The following is a 23291-nucleotide window of genomic DNA, read 5'->3' as shown; positions in this document are numbered from 1 at the left end:
TGGGGTCTACAGAATTTTCTACAGAAAATCAGTATGCTTTGCCTTTTGAAGAGAGTCATGGACATCCATTTGGCCATATGGCACATTGGGAGAGCCTGGGTGTAGTTCAGAGGCTGTCTAAGAGGCAAAGATCCACGTTGAGGAAGGAAATAAACAATTCCTTCTTTAGTCATTATGTCTGCATTTACTTATTTTGGACTTCAAGGGGTCACTTTTAGAACTGAAGAACCAAGAGTCTAAGGGGCGAGCAGTCTGGTGCTCCTGTCCCATAGAGCCTTCCACCTCACAGGGCTGGCTGCAAGGCAGTAGAGCCAGCAAGCTAGTGCAGTAGTCTGAGGTGGGGGGTGAAGAAGACCAAGTACAAGAAGAACATTCATAGTCCTTGAAAAGCTACCCACCACATTTTAGAATAGCAATAAAAATAGGTTACGTTGTTAATTTTTATTATGCCTACTATTACCAGACCTGCCTGGTACAAATAATAATGCATTTCTGAGGCATTAATAATTGTTTCCTTGCTATTCCTGTTTGGATGAACCATATGTTTCCACTGTCCTTGCTGAAGTTTTGATTTCCTGAGCCAAGGAACCAGGCTTCCTTCCACGTGTACATGGATACTTTATCCTGGAAACCTACCAGTCATCTGAGTTACTTAGCAAAATGCCAAGCAGTACAGAGAGTATAAAGTCCTAGAGTCAGGATGTTGGATTTGGGGTATGCTGAGGTGACTGGCTTTAGTGTTCTGATTATGAAGTGTCAGACAAGCACTGACTCTGCTTCTTGAGTGATCTGTACAAGGAGGAGGAGGGAGGTCTTATCCCGCCACCCACTCTAGCTCTTCCAGCCTTAACAGTGGCAATGATTACATTATATCCCCCATCTACAGGCAAGAGTCTTTGCCAGTGTGTGTGCCTGCCCCCCCTCTTTCCCTCCCTCCCTTCCCTTTTCAGGGAAGAAGAAAAGAAAAAGGAAAAGGGTGATAGAGTTAAAAGAAAATGGAAGACCAAGTCCTCCCGCATTTCTGGAAGCAGCCTGTACAGAGCAGAGTCTGTGCAGTTAGTGTTCATGTGACTTGGCCTGAAACACTTAATAGGCTCATTGTGTTTAGGTAGAGAGCTGGGATTTCTCTGGAATCCCTAGAAAGGGTAAGAGATCTCTATGCAAGGACTGAAGGAGGACCACAGGGACTCACAGTATGTAGTTTTTCAAGAGTGGCAAGCAAATAGGACCTTGGTTTGAAACTTGGATACTTAATAGCTTGGTCAGGAATACCATCCTAGTTTTTACAAGTTCAAGCCTAGAAATTTCACACAGATCAAGAGTCCTGCTTCCACTTTGTGCCTGTTGCATGTGGTAGCCTTTCTTGGGTTGTTGATGTTCAGGTTCATTGGGTCTTACTCCGTGTGGGATTTGTAGACATGACCTTTCATCTTAGGGTAGAGCCATCTTCTGTGCTTTTACTCTCTGCTATTTATCCTTCATGACTTCTAGGTTAGGATCTTGATTGGGAACATCTTTCTCACCCAGATTTGATAGCATTCTTTTTCTACATTTCCTCCTAGTATTTCTGTTTGGAACTTGTAAATCTTCAATCCATAGGTATGGAGATCTGACTGAATCTTATGGAGCCGCTATTGCCAGTTATTAATCCTTGGTCTTATTTTTAAATACTGTCGTCATTTACATTCTCTGTCCACATTCTCTTACTGTGTTATGTGGTCTCCTCCTGTATATTTAGCTCAGTAGTTGAATTCCTGGGGGCCTGGGTGTTTGTTGGGACTGGGTTGTACTAACAAACCCCTGGACAGGAGGAGGTGCAGCAATGCCAGCCTTTTTCTTCCACAAAGCAGGGTATGCTTCTACATTCTGGACTTTTTAGGCCCCTCTCCAAAAGTCTTTCACTCTCTTCAGAGGATCTTGTGTCTATTGCCTGGATCTTATTTATTATTTTGGTATTATTTATTGTTTCTCTGAAGAAAACCATTTTATGGTGTTCTTACTGAGTCTTGATGCTGGTATGTTGAAGCAGTAGTGTAAGGATTGTGCTAGAGTCTCAACCTTGTAAATGTTCATGGTTCTTCTGAATTCTTTTTTTCCCCTATATTTTCTATTATAATTAATAGCGCTTCTGAATTCTTTTCAGTTAGTCATCTTGCATTTCATATGTAAAAATAGCAGTAGTTAAAACATAAATCTTTATTCTATTCAACTTTTTTCTGTTCTTTTCTGTTCCATATTTCCACGATGTCTAGGACCCCAGGAAGGCACATAACAACTCATAATGTCAGGTGGGTTTAATGACAATGTCAGTTCTGGTTTTTTTTTTTTCTTTTTTCTTTTTTGTACAGCTGGAAGTTTCTTGTCCATGCCATGTGTCAGGATAAGAGAATTCTTTATTTTGTACTGTGTCACAAAAGTCCTTAATTACTAGAAAGCAAGAAGCTAATTTTTTTTTCTGTTACCTTTTGTGCTTTGGATTTCAGGTTTACACTTTGGCCACATTTCTCTTTTGAAAAATGCTAAAATATAAAATATACTTTGAGGGATGTGATGGGAAAAAATAAATGTTGAAAAGAGTCCTTAAGACAACTCTAAAAGTCTTCTGTCCTTTTACCTGTGACACAGTCCTTTTTTGTCAAAGTCAAAAAGCAGTTGGTAATCCACACATTGATATTTATATTGACTTGAGTTCAATTTAGACTTGTTGACTCAAATCTTGGCTTTTGTATAACCCTGGCACAGGTTTACTGTCTCTCAGCCATGGTTTATTCATCTGTAGAGTGGGGCTAACAATTCAGCTTCAAAAGATGATGTTTTAGTTATCCTTAATTAAGAAATACTAATCCAGTTGGATATTTTAGTATGTGTCACATCTTTATTCCTTTTCATCTTCAAAAAGCCTTTCCATAAAAGCTTTCAAAGCATTTTGTAGGGTATCAACCCAGGGTGCGGCAGTCCTTGATCTTGTCACAGTTACCACAGCGACATTATTGTGGGTGGCCTCATCTGAGACTGAGGGAAAGCTGGAAGCCCTGGGTTTGCAGTGCTTCCAGTCCTGTGCTAGGCTGGGAATGAGTGAGACACATCCACTCTTGTTCCAGTGTTGCTCACGTAGCACATGGAGCTACGAGGAAAACACATTCATATTTGTAAATGCAGCCCTTGCCGACGAACAGTAGCACATAGTTTTGTGCCAGCGCTACACTATTTTTAACTGCTTTCGCTTCAGAGTGTATCTCTCAAGTGCAGTGATGTTCTATGGTTGTACAAGGGCTATTCTTAGGGCTGAACTAAAATGTGCACGTGTGTGTGTGTGTGTGTGTGTGTGTGTGTGTGTGTGTGTAGAAGTTATGGTGAGTGGAATGTTTTCTGATCAGTTACGTTTCAGTGTGTGCGAGTACATGTGCAAGCACGTATGATCATCTCGTCCCTTTCTGCATTGACTAGTTTTAGAGAAAAGCATTTGGCATCTTTCCTCTAGGCTTTGTTTTCTTCATCCTGTTGTGTATCTGCTTCAGTTTTTTGACTTTGGAATTAAGACCCAAGTTAGGGGGTTATGGACCCATTATACACATAGGTTAAATGTTTTCTTGGCTTTCATCAATGGTGTCTTGTTCTTTCTGTGGGGTTGATACCCCTGTCTATCACCCGTGCACATGGTCCCTGCAAACCTCTATTGCTGGGGGCTACTGAGGATGGGACTGTCTTGAAAATGGTCTAGAAGTGTGGCTGAATTGTGGAAGGTTGCTGTGTGACAGTTAATTTGGGTGTGAAGCATTGGCAGTTAGGTGAGAAGGGTTGACTTTCTCTACTGTGCCTTGATTTGGCCTCATGTCTGTTACTCTTACTGGGAATTTGTGCACCCTGTTTTGATCAAACCCAGGGTCACGCAACATTCTGGATGAGTACCCTCTGGGCTGCCCCTGCAGTTCTTTTACTTACTGATCGACTCACTTTTAAGCTATCCACAGCTTCTAACCTTAGCGTTCTGGAATTTTATAACTGTGTTTTTAGAAATTTCCCTTTTTTTTCAACCTCACTTTGCGTATTTCTTAATGTATCTTCGTAAGTGCCTTCTTCCTGCATTAAAACACACACAAAACATCATACCCTCTAACATGGAACTTAACTTTTTGAAATTAGAGGCATTTAATTTTAAAAATGTCCTCTTTTGAGAAGTGCTATATTTCAATGTCTGGCTGAACCCACTGTTGTGAAAGTTGGGATTTGTTGAGTGTTTAAATAGTCGCTGTTATTACTCTAAATATTTAGTGTATGAAAGCTAGACAGAAGGAAAACTTTACATTAGCTTAGGAATTTCAGGGAGATGTTAAAGATACTAAACAGGAGTCAAGAGGCACTTTGTTTCTGAAACATTTTGGAAGAAAGTTGAGATATTCATTTTTGCCGAGGGTATTACATGCTTTAGTAAATCCTTAGGTTTTTGCCACGTTGACTATAAAGCCACGTGAGAAGCGCTCTCTTGACTGATAAGAGAAATAGACAGTGAGTTCCATGTGGACTCTGTAGGTGCTGTTAACGGTCAAGGTTAGCACATGACATGTGCTTCTGCACGTAGGTGCTGTAGGTTTTGCATGGGGCTGTCGTAAACAGGGTCCAGAGGTGGTGGTTTGTAACAGGCTCCCCCCAGGTGGCTATTGAACGGCTCTGAGGTTATGGTGGAGGGCAGATTCATAGTCATCCTGTTCAGTTCGTCAACTTAACAACTCACATCGTCTCTGCTTGGTTGACTTTATTGTTGAATAGAGGCAACATTGGTTGGAGTGGGGACCAGCTGGCCTAGGACATACACACATGCACACACGCACAAATTCAGTTTACCTTAATTATAAATCAATTCGGTGTGCCTAAGCACACTTTGAAAAGAAAATCTCCCCGGCATATGTTCTAAATCTACAGGCACACGCCTGGCAGAGGCTTTGGGAAGTGGTCCTGAGGCACTGGGATAAGAATCTAGGAAAAGATTAAATTCTCCGCAGATGCAGACTCCTCAGGATGTGCAGATTTGAAGTGATACACTTACTGTTGTTAGGGTGGACCCAAGGCTTTGCCCAGAGTTTTGGCCCACTGTTGTCTGAGAAATGATCCTACTTGCTTGACCATGTGCCTTAAAAACCAATGCAAAACAAACTGTGTTCAGCTTAGCTACACACACACACACACACACACACACACACATCCATACACACACACACACACACACACACACACACACACACACACACACATCCCCCAGTCCAGTTGACATAATATCAGGATAGTTTTTAATTATTTGACAGGGTTAAAGTAGGCACTCTTGAAGTTAAGAGCCTTTGTGCATACCTGTGATGTTGAGCTTTGAATATTGAACTAATCTTGTTTCACATATCTCCTGTTTGGTTCTCAAAAGACCAACATGGCTGATTTTGCTTCTGGAAATGGAGGACTATTTGGCATATTGTTAATGATAACCAGTATTTGTTTGGTGTTTACTCTACATTGGATCTGGTCCTAAGTCTGTATGTGCATTTACTCAATCCTCATAAAAACCCTGTAAAGGAAACACTATTTTTCATGTCTGTTTTGTAATATGTTCAATAATTTGGACATGACAAATTCTTTCATGAGAAAAGCATGTGGGCTTTGATCTGGGCTCAAAATTTGACTTCTAGGTAAACTTTGCCTCACAGCCCCACCTACACCGAAGGTCACTTTCTTTTTGAACCAGAGAGATGTACAGTGAACTGGGTGGCTGAGATGTGCTTCCTTTGAGCCTTTGGTACTCCTTTTTTCCCCCCTTGTAGTTAGTAGATGTAACTAGAAATCAAGTTCTTGTTGATTTCCTTTCTTCAGAACACTGGAAAAGATCTTCTTAATGATCTTGAAAAATATTCTTTTATATCTTTAAAAAAGTTTTGGTCCTAGGTGCATGACAGAGTGTGTTCCGTTGTGTATACTTTTTTTCTTTTTCTATTTCTAAAATAAGGCTACTAATGTCCTCTTTGCTTTTCCAGCTTTGGAGCTGACTCCTTTGTGAGTGGGAGAAGACAGCATTGGAGAGTGTTGGTGTGGCGATTGGTGGGGTCCTATTTTCTCTTTGCTGGCGCTTGGTGGCCGTCTTGGCAGACGGATCCTCTGAGCATTCCATAACAGGTAAGTTCCCCTATGCTTTCACCTGTATATAATGCCTTTCTTTGATAGTAAGAGTCTTTTTGTTAAATATTGATTAAGGCAAGATGAGTAGATATGTGCCACTGTAGGGTTTGGAAACCCTTTATTTCAGGGTTTCAAAGGTTATCTCCTGCCTGCCTCTGTTCTGTCTGTCGTTCCCTTTTAGCTCTGTTCTGCTGAGGAACACTGAGTTGACAGGTGGCAACAGAAAACTGACTGGATATGAGCTGTTCTGTGGACTTATGCTCCACATGGATTAGCTACTTCATGGATCGTCTCTCCCTTTTTCTAAGGTTGAAGCAAAGGTGCTGTTGCCTGGGTTGGTCTGGGTACCCAATGCTTCATGAGTCACATTAGTGGGTAGCTGTTCTTTGTGAAGAGGGCTGGCACAGCTTAAGAGGGGGCTTGTTTCCCATATGGTATGTGTGATCTGCTTTGATCTTGAACACTGAGATTGGAGTTCATGTAAATAAGGAAGATCTGAGGCAAGTACTGGTACCGTCCCCTAGCATACCAGCTGGAACACCCCTCCCTGAGTGTGCATCTCCTTTTTATCTAGATTCTTGCAGGCTGGGAAGGAAGTGGGGAGGGGGGCTCTGAAACATTATCAGAAGATGTAGCTAAAAGAAGGACAAGGTAGAATTAGCCTTCTAGAAGGGTCCTCCAGAGTCTCTGACTGGAGGACAGCTGAAACCAAAGTTGATATTTGGCATTCTAGCAATGTGGGAGGCTGAGATATGGAGGATTGTGGTTCCAGGTCAGCCCTGGAAAAGTCTGCATCTCAGTGGAAAAAGTTGGGTGTGTTAGTAGCAACTGTCATCCCAATTTTAGAAACGAAAGCCTAAAATAAAATAGGTGGATTGTAGTTTAAGCACAAGCTTGGGAAGGCATTGAGACTCAATCTCAAAAATAACCAGTAAAGAAAAAGTTGAAGATGAGGCTCAGTGACAGAGTTTTTACACAAATCCCCAAGTTCAGATCCCACAACAAAGAGAATCATAGTCAGCTTCAGCTGATGTACCCAAGGCCACAGACTGGAGAATAACCAAATTTTTGGTGTCAGGTAATTGAGTTGAAATTTTCAGTCAAGGTGTCCACAGGGTTAGCCTCTCCTCCATTTGGATTTCAGATAGCATCTTCCCCCTGTGTTTTCCTTCACATGGTTGTCCTTTTGCCTTAACCACTTCCTTAAAGACTCTTGTCTACAAATACAGTTGTATTGTAAGGGATTGTGGGTTAAAACTTCTACAGGAATGTACTAGGAGCACATTTTCCCTTACAAAGGGCAGACCAGCTCAAGGAGCAGACATTGTACTAGAGACTGAGGGTAGTGACACAGTCAGTAGATTAATCCCTTGGTGGATTGATTCATAATGGTGACACAATTAAGAAGTGAAAAGAAATGAGGGAGAATGGCTCAGTCAGAGGAAGCAGGTGAGTGGGGGGCATATGCTGGAGAAGTAAACTTTAAATACCTTGTTTCCACCTCTGTCTATACTGCTTCCCAGCTACTAGGAAGGAGTGGACAGCCTTTCCTGACATGTGTTCTTATTGTTGCGATGTTTTGCTCCTTCTCAAGACGGTGGAGCCAGCCATCTATGTACTAAAACCTCCAGCCAACAAACCTATTTTCCTTTAAAACTGTTTCTCTTGGATATTTGTCACAGCAATGAAATGTCTGTCAGTAGGATTCAAGAATCCTGTGCAATGCGCTTTGAGTAGATGAATATGAATATAAGCCCCCACAGTTTTTTTTCCTTCCTTGTTCATTGCAGCTCAAGAGCCAGCACTATTTGTTTTAGGGTCCCAGTGGGGAGAGAGAAAAAAAAACCAGTGTAGTTGTCCCCTTTTTAATCTGGGTTTCAGTTTTCCTGGTTTCATGCACTGGTCAGATACAGTGCAGGACAATAAGATATTTTAAGAAGGAAAGAGACATACCATATTCACATGATTTTTATTACAGCCTGTATGGGCTATCTCAGACTTTGATCCCCCTTGTCTCCTCCTATATAGCTGGAATTACAGGCATGAGATGCCAGGCCTGTCCCTCTTCTTTTTGTTGTTGTTGGTATGTCTGCAGTATCTAGTAATAGGACAGAGATTTGATGTTATTCTATCTTGGCTAAATAGGAAGGTTCTACTTTGACCTTTGATGTCTTCTGATAGCTTCTATTTCCATGTGACTATTGAGTTTTAAAAGGATGGCTAGACATTAAGTCATTTGGCCCTTTTAGAGACTGAGACAAAAAATAATGGTTAGGATTCTATCATAACCTTTGCATATTAGAATCTTAAGTACTTGTGAAGTAAAGTGAACATTTCAAAAACTCCAGTATTTCCCTTGATTGGAAAGACTACAACTCAATAACTTTTCATGGCTACTAGGTGGTTAATCTTTCCTGTTTCTTTTCTAGTTGATCTACCTACCTTTTTCCTTTTTTTTCCTTTTTCTTTTTTCTTTTTTGGCAGTCCTGGGCTTGAGCTCTCAGGGCTTGAGCACTGTCCTTGGACTTTCCTAAGGCTAGAAGCTCTACCACTTGAGCCTCAGCACCACTTCTGGCTTTTTTCTATGTATGTGGTACCAAGGAATCGAACCCCAGCTTTCATGCATGCTAGGCAAGCACTCTACCACTAGGTCAAACTCCCAGCCCTACCATTTTCTTTTTAAATAGTATTAGAACTCGAATTCAGGGCCTTCACTCTTGTTTGCCTTTTCTGCTCAAGGCTGGTGCTCTACCACTTGAGTCCTGCCTTCACTATCCTGACCTGTCTTCTTGTTATCATTCTGCATATCAAAACTTCTTACTAACTTTTATTTCCATTAGAACCAGAAAAAGATCTGACTTACTACCAAGGAAAATCGTATCTCATTCATTTTGGTGGTGATTTCCAGGCTTTATCAGCAAGATCAGTGTTTCACAAGAGAACTAAAATTATACTGAAATATTAGTAAGTCTTGATGACTTTCTGGAAGTTTGGGGTGTTGGATCATTTTAGGATTAAGGCAGCACATCACTGCTTTTTTAATGATGATGATATCAAAATTGCATTAGTGTAACTGAAGAAGACTGTATAATATTTAAGTTATGGAGATCAAAACCCAGTTTTCTCAGCTGAGGCATGTCCTTTGTGAAGAGTTTGATGTCACGGAGTCTAGTCTGATCCTTGGAATGTTCACAGATGTAAGGAGTGGTGTGTAGAGAAGTAGATAACCCAGAGAGTACGTGCCACATGAAGTGGATGCACAGGTTGCTATGGATACAAAGACCAGATAAGGATAATCCAAATGGTAACAAGAACTCACCGTGCTTCTATGTGCTGGGTACGGTTCTGGGTGATCCTTGTGGATTGATACTCTTGACCTTGAATAGTAAATAAATGCCCCCCCCCCAGTTAAGATGTGAGAACACTGAGGGCAAGCAGAAGTGAGATACTGTTGATACCCATTATTTGTGAGTTTTCTTGCTTGCTGAAACTAACCTATAGTTAAGGGTAATGAGAACCAGCCAGGGTCCAGTGGAGGAAAAGCCCTCGTAACTGGGGATTGGTGTCCTCTTTGTGGTGTGTTTGATGTCATGTTTGTCACCTTTTTGTAGATTTCGTTGGTAGTTTTCATGTGAAAAATAGCTCCAAAGCCTATAGTGTTGTAGTATTAGCAGGATTCCTACGCTCAAGAAAGCTGTAGTGTACCTCACAGAACAAACAGGGCTTAGATGGGCTTTTTCAGGAGAGAGTGAGTGTCACTGGCTAGTGGTGAGTTCAGTATTAACTCATCCATAATTTGTTCTGAAGGGTTTTTTTTTTTTTTAAGCCATGGCTATATATCAGTTTGTTGTCAGAATAGGACTCCAAGGCTCTCAACATATTAAACTTGCATTTGCCACAGGAACCATGGCTTAGTTCAGTGTTTGTGGTAACTCTCAGAGCATCAGTGCCACAAAGTATGAGATTTTTACTCTACTTGTTCTTGGTCACACCAAACGCTTTGATTTCCTTTTTCCCAAATTTCTTTCTTGTTTTGATAGTTATTGAGGTATCAAACATATTGAATATAGTAACCTCCACATATTTAAAATTGTCACCTGATGTTTGTTGATCCATCACCAGTCAGGGTGAAGAGTGTGTCTATTACTCCCCACCACATTGACTCCCGTCCTTTCTCCTTCCTTACTTCCCTGCCACCTTCTTATGATCTGTTTCTTTCTGTTGATTATTCTGAATTTTGTGTAAAGGGAAGTAGTATACTTTACCTAGCTCCTGGCACTTACTTTGAGATCAACACTTTTCAAGCACCTGTCAATCTTTTGATCCTTTTTTAAAAATCATTATTGCTGAGAGGGATTGTGATGGGACATTTGATATCCCCCCCTCTGCCTGGTGATGGACATTTGTGCTGTTTCTGGCTTCTGTTCTTACATTATCTGTGGCTATGTCTTTTCCGTTTAAAGAACGTCTCATCTTCCTTTTTGTTCTTTCTGGGTTCAGTCTCTTCTTGCTGATGTTGTGTTGAGTTGTGACTGTGGGATTCTCAACAGTGTTAAGTTCTGGTCTTGAACAAAGTAGATGTTGAAGTGGTGAGAAAGGCAACGTCTGAGGAAAGATGAAGCACCAAAACCTTGATTTCTCTCTCTGAGATGTCTGCAAGCTATGTATGAATTAGCACCCTAGTTAATTCTCTGTTGTCTCTTGTCTATCCCCTCCCCTATGCCTTTCCCCTTGTCTCCTTCTCCTTCCCCCTACTTCTCTTACCTTCTGTGCATAAATAGTGCCTTGTTAGAATTGAACTTAGAGCTTTGTACATGTTAGGCAAGTCCTGGATCATTTGAGCTACACTTCCCAGCTCTTTTTGTTTTTAAGAGAGTCCAGCCATGACCTTTGCCCGGGCTGGCCTCAAACTCACCATCTTCTGCCTCCCGCCTCCTCCTGAGTAGCTGAGATTCCAATTGTGTGCCAGTATGCCCAGCTACCCTAGCTAATTCTTGCTGAGTGTGATCTACAGTATCAGGAGCCAAACCACTGTGGATCCTTGGAATCTATCCTCATTTTGTTGACTCCAGGCGTGTTGTAAGATGGTTAAGGATAATTCCTGGGAGCACTGTCCTCAGATAGCCCAGACTGTGGTTTGGAGGCCCATCCTTCTGGTCAGCAGGAGTTATTTTGGGACCCTGGAGATCACTGCAGGCTTGACTTGGGCCGGGACTGAATCATTAATCCAAGGTGTCTACTATATCTTTGCCCTCCTGTTAGTGTAGCCAGCAGAAGTAGAAGGGAAATGTGTGTGTCTTTTTGTGGCTTGAGAGCCTTTGTCTTCTGGTGGGTTTGGAAAACTCAAGCTTGATGCTTATCTATGTATTTCTCTCCACTGAGTTACTTAGAATTGTGAGACACCAAGTCTAACATTTTCAGGTTTCTGTTCCCCAGAGTGAAGCCTGCCAGGCCGGACTTATAATCATTGAAGTTTCTATTGGACAGGCTTGCCCTGAGATGTAAGCATAAGTGTGTGTGTGGGGGGGGGATAGCCAGGGGAAGCCTTGTTTGTGCTCACCTGTTTAGGTGTAGTAAACCAAGGTGTGTGTGTGTGTGTGTTTGTGTGTGTACACATGCACACATATTGAGAGTGGGGTCTTGGAGAGGGACCTTTGATCTTTATCCAGGGTTGGCTAATTGAGCTATATTTGAGGTAGATTTTTTTTTAATGTTAATGGTAGCAGTAATGTCTACAAAGATGGTGACTAATGGCTACCTTTGAAACATTTCAATTAAAAAATGATAAATTTTGCAAAGAAATGTTCTCTTCTGATAGATCGCATGGAAATCTTGTTCTTCAGATCATAAAGGGAACACATTTCAGGGTGCTTCCAGAGAACCCCTCTCTGTTTTCTGTCTCTGACATGGCAGATTCAAACTGGATTCTTGGAGAAAGAGGTTTCCTTTTTGCTTTCCGACCACAGAGCAGCTTGGCCACAACATTACTAAGTGAGTTGCCAGATCAGTAGATTGTAATAATCCATTCTAAGTTGAGAAGATTCATTTTTTTAGTTTTAGTCTCAATTAAAAGAAGATGGAGGAAGGTAATAAGATGCTATAAGATTTATGGTAAGATGTGTAACAGCTTGAATGGCTACTTGGGAAGTGTTTCATGCTTTCAGAAATAAAAGGACGAAGGGCTGAAGTCAGGATGGAGGTGAGGAGGGTAGCATTTCAGAGGTGTCCTTTACTTACAAAAACAAGTCAATAAATAAGGATCTGCTGTGCATGTGTTTGATATAGATGATTTCATCAGAGGAAGACTTTTTTTTTTTTCTTAGCTGTTGAAGTTTTTAGATCCAGTAGACAGGGGAAAAAAAATGGCTTCTGAAAATAACAGATCAAGGGGCCGGAGTGTGACCTAGTGGTAGAGTGCTTGCCTAGCATGCATGAAGACCCAGGTTGGATTCCTCCATACCACATACACAGAAAAAGCCAGGAGTAGTGCTGTGGCTCAAGTAGTAGAGCCTAGCAGATTAGCCTAGCAGATTAAAATCATGTCTGTCTGCCTATATTTATCCATCTATGTGCAATACTAGGACATGAACTCAGGGCCATGCACTTGCTGAGGTGCTACCATTTGAGGCATGTCTCAGCCCTTGTAGTGTCCTGAACTTGCCTGCTCTTAGTTTCTTCTATTTCTGGTTTCCGTATATGGTGATGATGGGTGTGAAACAGCATGCCCAGCTTATTAGTTGAGGTGAAGTCTCGCTAACTTTCAAGCTTGTGATCCAATCTTGATCTTCTGAGTCTGGGATTTTAGATGTGTGCTATCAAGCCTGTCCTATTTGTTTTTATCCTTTTTTTTTCAATACCAAAGACTGAACCTTTTGGCTTTGTGTGTGTTAGACAAGCACTCTGCCACTGAACTATATTGCTCGTCAGAACAAATATTTTTTAAAATCAAACCATTTAAAAATCTATTTGGCATCTCTAAAGAGTATAGAAATTTATAATGCAAATTCAAATTTTACATAAGGAGATCAATATTTGTAAATGTTTAGAACTTTGGAATTTTAAGAATTTTAGCATCATGTAGGTCATATAGATTTCTTGAACCATTTCACACCTTCTAGATAAGATGTTTTTATTTAATACATATTTTACTTTCCAATTCATTTTAACCATGTAGTTTCTTACTTGATGCTTTTAAAAAGATACCTCCTGGTAGGCTTTTTTCCTCCTCCTGCTCCTCTTCCTCCTTCTGCTCCTCCTCTTCCTCCTCCTGTTGCTGCTGCTGCTGTTGCTGCTGCTGCTTCTCCTCCTCGTCGTCGTCGTCGTCCTCCTCCTCCTCCTCCTCCTCCTCCTCTTCTTCTTCTTCTGGTTGGAGGGTGAGGGGTAGAAAAGTCTGGTTCCATTTTCTATTACAGTCATGATTTTTTTTTTGCCAGTCCTAGGCTTGAGCTCAGGGTCTGAGCACTGTCCTTGGGCCTTCTCAAGGCTAGACCACTTGAGCCACAGCACCTCTTCTGGCTTTTTCTATGTATGTGGTACTGAGGAATTGAACCAAGGTCTTTGTGCATGCTAGGCAAGCACTCTACCATTAGGAAAAACTCCTGATCCACAGTCATGAAATTTTTGAGGATGGGTTAGAGAAAAGAAAGAAGAGATTTATTGAGGCTGAAAGCCCACGATCCAACCGTGTCATCTGTACGCTCCCTTCTGAAAAAAACGACAGGGAGGGGAAGGAAGCAACAGAAAGGAGAAAGGCAAAAAACACAAAGTGTGGGAGGGAAGGTAAAATCAAGTTTAAGAAACACTTCTGCTTCCCTGAGAGCATTGCTGTGTTGGATTAAAGGCTCAGAGACATGTTAGGAGAAAGTAAAATGTTTGGCTTTGTATAAAACCCAAACTTATTTGACTATAAAGCCTTTTCTATTTTTGTGGATTGGGAAGGAATTTGGGAACTCTCTATACTTATGCTCTTCTCTGCTTGCTTCTTCATCAAGAACACATTTTTAACCCAAGTTCAAGTTCAGTTCTGCACCTGCTATTTCTGGCTTGGAGAAGATTCCTGTTCCCTCCTCAACCTTGCCCACCACCAGTGAGCATCCTGAGAGACAGGGCCACTAAGAAGCCAAATGCTTCCAATAGGTGTGAAAGGTACTCAAATCACACACCAACTCACAGTACAATTTGTAGCTATTTTACAAGGAAGCCTATATTTATCCCAGTTATAATTTTTCCAGCCTAATCCTGAGTATAAAACCTTGGTGAAGAACTAGAATTAATTAGTGCTTGTAGATCAAGAAGCATACCTACTGAGCCAGACAATGGTGGGCGGGAAAGCCAGGGAGAAAGGCAGAATGAGAATTGTCATGCACTTAGGATCTATGGAATACTTGCAAGAGAATTCATTGGAGAGATTAGGGTTTTGGAGAGTCTGTTGATTTGAGGTGATAGGAGTCAGTGGTACAAAATATCCTTCCTTAGGAATTGCAGAAAGATGCAGATGGGGTATAGCTAGAGAAAGTATGTCCTATACCCTCCTTTCCTTCCAAATGTGAGAAATGCACAGTCAAAGGAGAGTGAAGGGAGAGAGTATCCTAAGAAGGGCACCTTGGAATGAGCCAAAATAAAGAGGGGCAGGATATGGAACTGCACCACTTGAGCTAAAGCACATACAAGAAGTCTGGAGATAGGAGTGGTACGGACCTGGGGAAGAATAGGATAGAGTTGGGGTGGTAGTTTAGGGTGATAGGAAAAGGCTCTGTTGCTATAGACCCATATATGAAAGACTTAGTCTCCAGGGAGGCATTATTGGGAGGTAGTGGAGTCTTTCTTAAAAGTTGGGGTCTGGTGGAAAGTGTTGATGCTCTTGAAGGGGATTGTGGGATTTTGTTGCCTCCTATCCTTCCAGTCTTCTCTAGCTTCCCAGCTGTAAGGTGAGTATTTCAGTCTGCTGTGCACTCTCAACATCTGCTGCCTTGTCCAGACCCAGAAGCAGAGGGGCCAATCCATCTTGGACAGGAATCTGCAAAACCGTAAGCAGGAATCACATCGTTTTATCTTTCAAAGTTGCTTATCTCAGGAGTTCCTTATAAGGATGGAAATCTGAGTGAAAAAAGTTCCAACTCTCCATGTTTCGTTGGTCTTTTGATATTCAGTGCCATGGCAAATAATGTTTCATTTGTTTCTAGGGGGACCAACAGCTTTCCCTGAGTTATGGGTTATTCAGAGATCTTTGTAGTATGCAAGCTGTTTCTTATGGTTTAGTATTTTTAAAATAATCATTTGAGTCATATGAGCTTTGTATAGGATCTGTTTTATCTTAATATGTCTGGAATTAGGTTTTTTGTTTTTTGTTTTTTTTTTTTTTTTTTTTTTTTACTGATTTTATAACTTCTTTTGCTCACATGGGGAGCCAGTGTCTCCCAACTGCTGGTGATTTTCTTTCCCCATTTTTGATTTTTTTTTTCTTGGTGATGGTACTGAGCCTTGAACTCAGGGTCTGAGTGTACTATTCCTTGTTTTTTGTGCTAAAAGCTGGCACAAGTGGGTATAGCTCTGCTTCTGGATTTTGGGAGGTTAATTTGACATAAGAGACTCATAGACTTTCTTGCTCAGTCTAGCTTTGAACTATGAACCTCAGGATTCAGCCTCTTGAGTAATGAGGATCGGTAGTTGTGAGCACCCAACTTTGTTTTTGATGTAAACTTTTGATTGAAGCAGAATGTCCATTCTGATTATTTTAGATTAATATAATTTGACATTTTGCTTCTTTGAAGGATAATGGCTCACTGTTCCTTCTGTTTATTGTTACTCTGTCACTGACGTATCCTGCCTTTCAAGTTTGAATTTACATATATGTTTTTAATCTCAAATTCTACTGTGCCAGCACCCTCTTTATCGGGTCCATGTTCATGATTGATTTTTATATCATTGCTACTTTTTTTGTTTTGTGGGTCATGTGGCTTGACCTTGGTCTGGGCGCTGTCCCTGAGCCCTTCAGCTCAAGGCTTCTGCCCTACCCCTCGGCCTGCGCACTCTCCCTGAGGGTATTGCCCTACCCTTGAGCCAAGCCCCACTTCCCATTTTCTTGAGGTTAATTGGAGATAAGAGTCTCAGATGCCTTTGTGTCCAGCTGGCTCTGAACCTTGATCCTCAGATCTCAGCCTCCTGAGTAAGTAGGGTTACAGGTATGAGCCACTGCGCCCGGCCTCATCATTTCTACTTTTGTCTCTCCTATTCCAACTCTCCTTGTAAAGTTTCTGTTTCAGTTTGTCTTTAGAAATTTTTTAACATTAGAGTATTTTTATTTTTTATTTTCTTTTAGTAATTTTTAAATAATATCATGAATAAGAGATAATTGGAGGGCTGACTTGATAGATACATGATATATATATATTTATATATATGTATTTGATTAAGAATTATTGCTGTTTCAAATATTCATTGGTGTATTTTCTATTTTCCCTTCTATCCTTTTATTAAAATTTAGGAATGTGATGATGTTTAACACATAATATGTTAGTGTATCATGAGCATTATTAAACTTTGTTAAGGAAAAAATAGGACTCTAGCTTTAATAGAAGGTACAGCTCATCCTTTTTTTCTTTGCAGTGATTGTTTTTCAAAATTTGCAATTACTCTTTGATTTTAATTTTAAAATTTAGTTTTAATTGTTTAACTTTCCTATCAGTAATTATGCAATCCACTTATTTAGTTAGGAGTATTTATTGATCTCTGATACCTTCTGGCATTCCGGATATACCAGGGAGTAAGAACAAGTTCTTAAAGATAAGATTGCTAACTACCTAAACAGTAAAGTAAGAACAATGTGAAACAAAGAGAGAAACCAGGAGGACTGGGGTCTTCAAGTCTCCTTTGAGCATCACTTCTCCCTATGTCCTATATCCCACCCAGGTTTAAGACCAAGCATGGGCCTTTGGGGGGGCGGGGATTCTAGTTCCAAACTATAGCATGGATTTTTACATCTGAAATGCCAGAATATTGTGCTAGAACCACTTATGTGGAAGGGGTCGTTTGGTCACTCATATGGCTGTTACCTGAATATTTATCCTATGAGTAGGCAACAGCAGTATCTGAAAAGAATAGAGAAATGTAAAGAGAAAATGTGAAACAGCGATTCTGAAGCAAACAAATGTTTCTTGAGGAAATATAGTAGAATTTCCTAGCCATATTGTATATATTTTGAATCTAGGGTCAAAGAAAAATAGCATTCACTAGTACTGTGGAGTGACTTTTCTCTACCGCATGCAGCTTCTGATTAAGAAGGTCATGGAAGGGGTTAGTTATGTTTAAGCAGATGAGCTGTGTTTTTCTAAAATAGAAGGTCTGTGGAAGAGATGAGTGACAGAGACAAGATATTGCTGGGAATTGTCCTGCATCAGGTGGGTCCTGAGCCTGCCAAGACAGGAGTGATGATTGAGGGTTGTAGAGGAGCAAAAGTGACCATGAGCTGGACAAACAGAGTGTGAGGAAGACTGATCCATGAGTTTGGAAGTGTTGGCAGGAAACGGGATGGGAAGGAATGGGTTCTCCAAATGGAAAGGCAACCCAAGACACTGTCCACAAATCCAAACCCCACCCCAACCATATTAGCAAATTGGAGGTTGCAAGCCATGATTATGCCTTGAAATCAAGTCACTAGGCCATGAAAGCTTTTTTTAATCAGTCAACTAGAAGAGAGAATATTAGAGTAGATTGCCCAGATTCTTAGCATACATACTGAGTAATGAACACATTGCCAAAGATCATGAGCTTGGAAAACAAACCAGGTGAGCCTGGTTTGATCATACATGTGTCATTTGGTCATCCACTAGTTGCTATCACCTTTAATTTTTTCTAATAGATGTCAGTTTGATCACCATTTAGATGGGAGTGTGAATATGCTACCATTCAGATCCACCATGAACCTAATTTGTAGTGAGCACATGTCAAGTGCCCAAGAATATCACCTGCCATCTGCCAATGTTTCTGAAGTTCACTTAGGAACACCCAATATGCAAGTGTTATTGGGTGCCACATTTCTTAAGTTAATAACATTTGTAGAGTTTTAATTTAACTGGTACAAATTGACATTAAAGTAGAAAAATAAAACAACAAAAATCCATCAGAACAACAAAGGCATGTTCAAGTTTGGCTGTTGGATCCAGAAGTGTAAATATTGGCTTTGTTAAGAAAAATGTTGACTTTAGTATCAGCCAACTTTTGACTTTGACTGAACTGTTTTTCTGAAATAAAGAAGTGCAAACTTTATAATGAAGATTATTTAAATTTTTATGATAAGGTCACAACTCATTTAAGATCAGCAGACATCCATACATTATTTATAATGGTAGTCTTACAAAGGAAGGCTTAACCTTCAACATTAAAAGGACACGTGAAAACAACACAGCAAGATGAACTTGAGAGTGGGGCCCAGTTAGGCAAGGAAGAGAAAAAGGCTGCAGGAACTGCAGTGATACTACAACTATTAATAAGAACCTTGTGTTATTTTTATAAATACAATGCTGCTATAGAGCCACTGGCTTAGAAAACTATTCCTCCTTGTCTGTGTGTAGCACACCTAATTCTGGTGATTTAAGACTGGGTCTTGGAAGTAACAATGTAGGTCATCACACATGCTTAACTTGGGGAGCACTCGAAAGTGGAGATTTTGATTGGGTTTAGTAGGCATGGACTGGGTAGTCCTGATCTGAAATACTTAGGAGAAGAAGTAGTTCAGATTTTGGAATATTTGCATAGGCTCTACCCATTGAATCTCTAATCTGAAACTTTAAACATCTCAGATACTACAAAGTCCAAAACTTTTTGAGTATTATTTCAGTGCTCAAAAGATTTTGAGCTTCTGAGCATTTCAGGGATGGTAGAATATGTGTAGGCTATCCAGACTTTGTAAGAGTACAGATAGTCACAACTTTTTTTTATCTCTGTTTTTATCTCTGGGTGGTAAAATAATTTGATGGAGGCTTGTTATATGGGTTACACTTACCTCATTGACAGCAATGCACTGAGTTACAGAACCAGAAAAGGGCATCGAAAAACTATAAACAATTTCCACATGATGGAATAAGTATGACAAGAAAAGATGATGATGTTATTTTTAAAAATAGTTTTGAAAGTACAAAAGTGAAATTTGGAAGCATTGCTTTATATATATACAAGCTTTCATTTCCTTAGGCATTCTGCTGAATTCTCATGGTTGTATAAAAAAAATGTAGTGGAAATTTTTGGTTTTATTAAAGGTTCCTTACGAAATGACCTATTTTTCAATACCTTTTAAATACAGTAGAATATATATATATATCCTAAGATTTACCATTTTGAGCACCTTTTCAGTATGTACATAGTGATAAATACTATTACTACTATTTCTAGAACTTTTATTCCAATTATTTCAATGAGAGGAACTCTGACTCCATTATAGTTTTCTCCCCCCCCCAATTCATTGTGACTTCTGCTCTACTTTTGTCTGTAAATTTGCCTGTCTCATGTATGTTGAGATCATGTATTTGTCCTTTTGTGAATGGCATATCTCACTTGCCATGATGTCTTCAAATTGCATACATGTGGCATGTATCAAAATTTATTCTTTAAGGCTGAGTAACATTCCATTGTAGATGTATTCTCCATTAATTTGTTGATGGAGACTTGGATCGCTTCCTCCTTTTGTCTCTTGAGTAGTGCTGCCAAGAGCACCAGTGTACAAATATCTTAGTCCTTGTTTTCAGTTCATTTGTATAGCATGCCTAGAAGTGTAACTGTTGAATCATGTCAATTCTTAAATTTTTTGAGGCATCACCATATCATTTTCAACAACAATTGCTACCATTTTACTCCAGCAGTGTGCAAAGGCATCAATTTCTTTTTTTTTTTTTGTCAACACATTATTTATACTCCCTCTCTCCTCTCCTTCCCTCTTTCCATGGGGTGAGTTGGTATCTTGCTGTGGTGTTAATCTGCATTTCCCCAGTGACTAGTGATGCAGACATCTTCATGAGTATATCTTCTTTAGAGAACTATGTACTGAAGTCTTCTGTATATTTTTGAACTGGACTATGTTTTTCTTACTGAGTTATAGGAGTTCTTTATATAGTGTGAGCATTCATCTCTTTTTCTCTGGATTGACCTTTACTTTCCTGGTTATGTCTTTGATCTACTTAAGATTTAAATTTTGTTTTCTTTCATTGGTGGAGGTTGAATTCAGGGCCTGAATGCTGTCCCTGAGTCCTTTTTGCTCAAGGCTAGTACTCTATCACTTTGAGCCACAGTTCTACTTCTTAATGTTTTAAATTTTGATGAATAATTTTGTCTATTTTTCTTTATTGCCATACCATTGGTGTTTTATCCAAGAAGTCATAATCAAATTCAACATCATGAAGATTTTTTTCTGATGTTTTCTTCTATAGGTTTTATGCTTTTGTCTCTAATGTTTATACCTTTCATTCATGTTCAGTCAGTTCAGTTATTGTTTAAGCTCAAGATCATCTGCATTTGTTTTTGTTTTTGTAAAGAAACACTTGTTAGAAAAACTGGATATTTTTTCTAAAAGTCCAAAGGTTTATATTTTATTTTTCTCGTCTCTGTCTGTGTCTATATCACCAACACAATTTTAATTGTTGTAGTTCTGTATAAGTTTTGGAGTCAGAAATTGGGCATCTTCCAACTTTGTTGTTGTTTTTGAAATTTATTTTGGGTTTGGGGATCCCTTGAGAATCCTTGTAGAATTTTCTTTTTCATTTTCAATTTCTTTGAAAGACACAAGTTGGATTTTGATTAGAGATTGCCTTGACCTTGTAAATGGTTTGTGGTGCTGTGTAGGAGGCAGAGCCTGCTGACCCTCAACATACAGCAGCACTCTGTGGTCCTGAAAAGCAAATGATTTGTGACACTGGTCCACATCCAGGGATGGAGATGACAGGTTGTCTAGTAGAATAGCACTTATGTTTATATATGCTTATGAAGATAAGTTTTCAGGATTTTACAAGTCTAAAATCTCAAGGGCAGGCTAGAAAATTCAGGTAGGAGTTTATTGTGGTCATTCGATAATTTCTTTTTTCTTCTGGGAAATTTGTTTTTGCTTTAAAACCCTTAGTAGTTTCCATGAATGCCTTATCAATAGTTACCTGTTTTCCTTAAAGTCAAGTGAGTATAGCTGTTGAGTGTGTCTACCAAGCACCTACAAAACAGCACCTATGATTGAAAACACTTGGGTACTGTAGAGACAGGACACAAAACCATTCCAGAGGTAGAATTTTGGAGATCTTGGGAGTACAAGGCTTGCCAGAAACTGGACCACAAACCAGATCTCAGTAGGTCAGACACAGGCTAGTTAAATCATGATATCTCTCTTACCATCTTGTGAGCCCCTCAGAGCTGCTGCTTCTCCTTTTCCTTCCTTTCTGTTCCAGCAGCCTCTGCTGTGGTTGTTCTTTCCTTCCTCTACTGGAGATTTGAAGGGCCCTAGAAAGACTTGGAGAAAACATGGCCAGTAGTAAATTTTATAAGCTTTGCCCACTTTTGCTCCTCTGGGCTATAATGACAATTTAGCAGTGCTTATATTTTGGGTCTGTGTTAGTTTGGTAAGGTTTCCATAACAAAGCACAACAGGCTGGTACCAGCAACAGAAATTTCTGATTTCATAGTCTTGGAGGCTAGAAATCCAAGATCAAGTTGGAGGCTGGAAGTGTAAAATCAGGGTTGTCACAAGCTGTTTTCACCTGAGGCTCCCCTTAGCTTGTGGAAGGCATCTTCTTACCATGTCTGCCTTTGGTCTCTTTGTACGTATCTACGTCTTGATCTCTTCTTTTGAAGATATCACTTCTAATTGGATTGAGGCCATCCTAGTGACTTCACTAAGTTACTATTTAGAGGTCCTGTCTCTAAACACAGCACCTAGGAGAGAGAGCTGCAGTGATGAGGTTTAGGAGGATACAGTTCAGCCCATAAGAGTTTTATCTGGATTTGTTTGGCTATTTTTATCAATAGAATTTGTGCTGTGCTGGCTACTATGCCTGCAGGGTGAGTGTGCACTGAGAACTGTGGTTCACTCTTGGTATGGTCAGCATTTATACCTGAGATTCAGTGGTCCTGGCTTCACAGACATTTACAACCCATTTAGGGCTTGTTTGAAGTTGGGGTAAATTGATATTTTCCAGAGTGATAAAGTCTTCAGGACACTAATAGATTGCTGTGGGAAAAAGGGCCACATAACCCTGGAAATCAAACATTTAATGTGTGTTAAACGTAGTGAGTTTGACATTTCCTTACCCTTCAGTGACCATCTTCTGTGTAGACTTGAGACCATACAAGTATCTTCTCAAACTTTTCTACTTAGTGACCCCAGTCTCCTAAAATGGCCACCTAATCAGACCTTGCAAACAGAATCAGATGAAGCCCATGGAAACTTGCCACCCTGAGTCAGTTGTAGGCTTGGATTTCTTTTGATTCATTGTCTGTCTTTATTCCAAATCACTCAAAAGTAAATCAAGCTTGAAATGGCAGGGAGGAGTTCCAGTGGGCTTTCTTTATGTTTTGCAAGGTCTGATTAGCGTGGCATTGGGAGACCGGGTCACTAAGTAAATGCTTGAGTGTAGGGGGCTGGTAGAGACCTCAGCGTGTGCTGCTTTCATCATCCGTCTCTGGGATCTCACTGCTTCTCCTTTAGGAGTCTCAGAGGAGGTTTTGTGGGAGAACAAGTTCATTTCTATTCCTCAGTTTCTCTAGTTCTTCTTCATAGGCTACTAGAAGTTTCATTTGCAAGTTGGAAACTTGCTTTTTCAGCCTATGGTACAGATTTTCTTTGGAAAATTTACTTTCTGTTGTAGAGTAGCACAATTTTATAGGACAACCCTTTAAGTCAATTTATCCTTATCAATAGGCTTGCCCATCATTTGAACTACTTGTACCGTGTCCTCCTGGGCGTCCATCCTTCCAGCTGGCAGAATCCTAAGTTTTGATGTTCTCCTGTATCGTGTTTGGTCTTGATCAGAATTTGGCATATTTTTGAAGTCATGCTTCTTGTCCCTTCATCTGTGAAGTTCCTTTTTTAACTGTAGTGAGGCGAATTTGCCTATAGACAGCGATATGGCTGTGAATAAAAATCTTCTCCATTCTTTTTAGTCTCC

General features: G+C 40.1%; 1 protein-coding gene across 2 annotated transcripts in view; it reads left to right on the top strand.

Moving 5' to 3' along the window:
• Grb10 (growth factor receptor bound protein 10) overlaps nt 1-23291 on the top strand; it is a 147313-nt gene that overhangs the window by 22078 nt on the left and 101944 nt on the right. For both annotated transcript variants that reach the window (XM_090332843.1, XM_090332842.1), the window contains exon 2: nt 6015-6153. The gene's annotated coding sequence lies outside the window, so the exon portion shown is untranslated. The remainder of the gene's footprint in view (nt 1-6014; nt 6154-23291) is intronic.

This window comes from Megascapheus bottae, chromosome 5, assembly GCF_031878675.1.
Source record: "Megascapheus bottae isolate mThoBot1 chromosome 5, mThoBot2.hap1, whole genome shotgun sequence".
NCBI classification, from domain to species: Eukaryota; Metazoa; Chordata; class Mammalia; order Rodentia; family Geomyidae; genus Megascapheus; species Megascapheus bottae.
The sequence above is the reverse complement of the archived record's forward strand: the minus strand, read 5'-3'. Positions and strand labels throughout refer to the sequence as shown.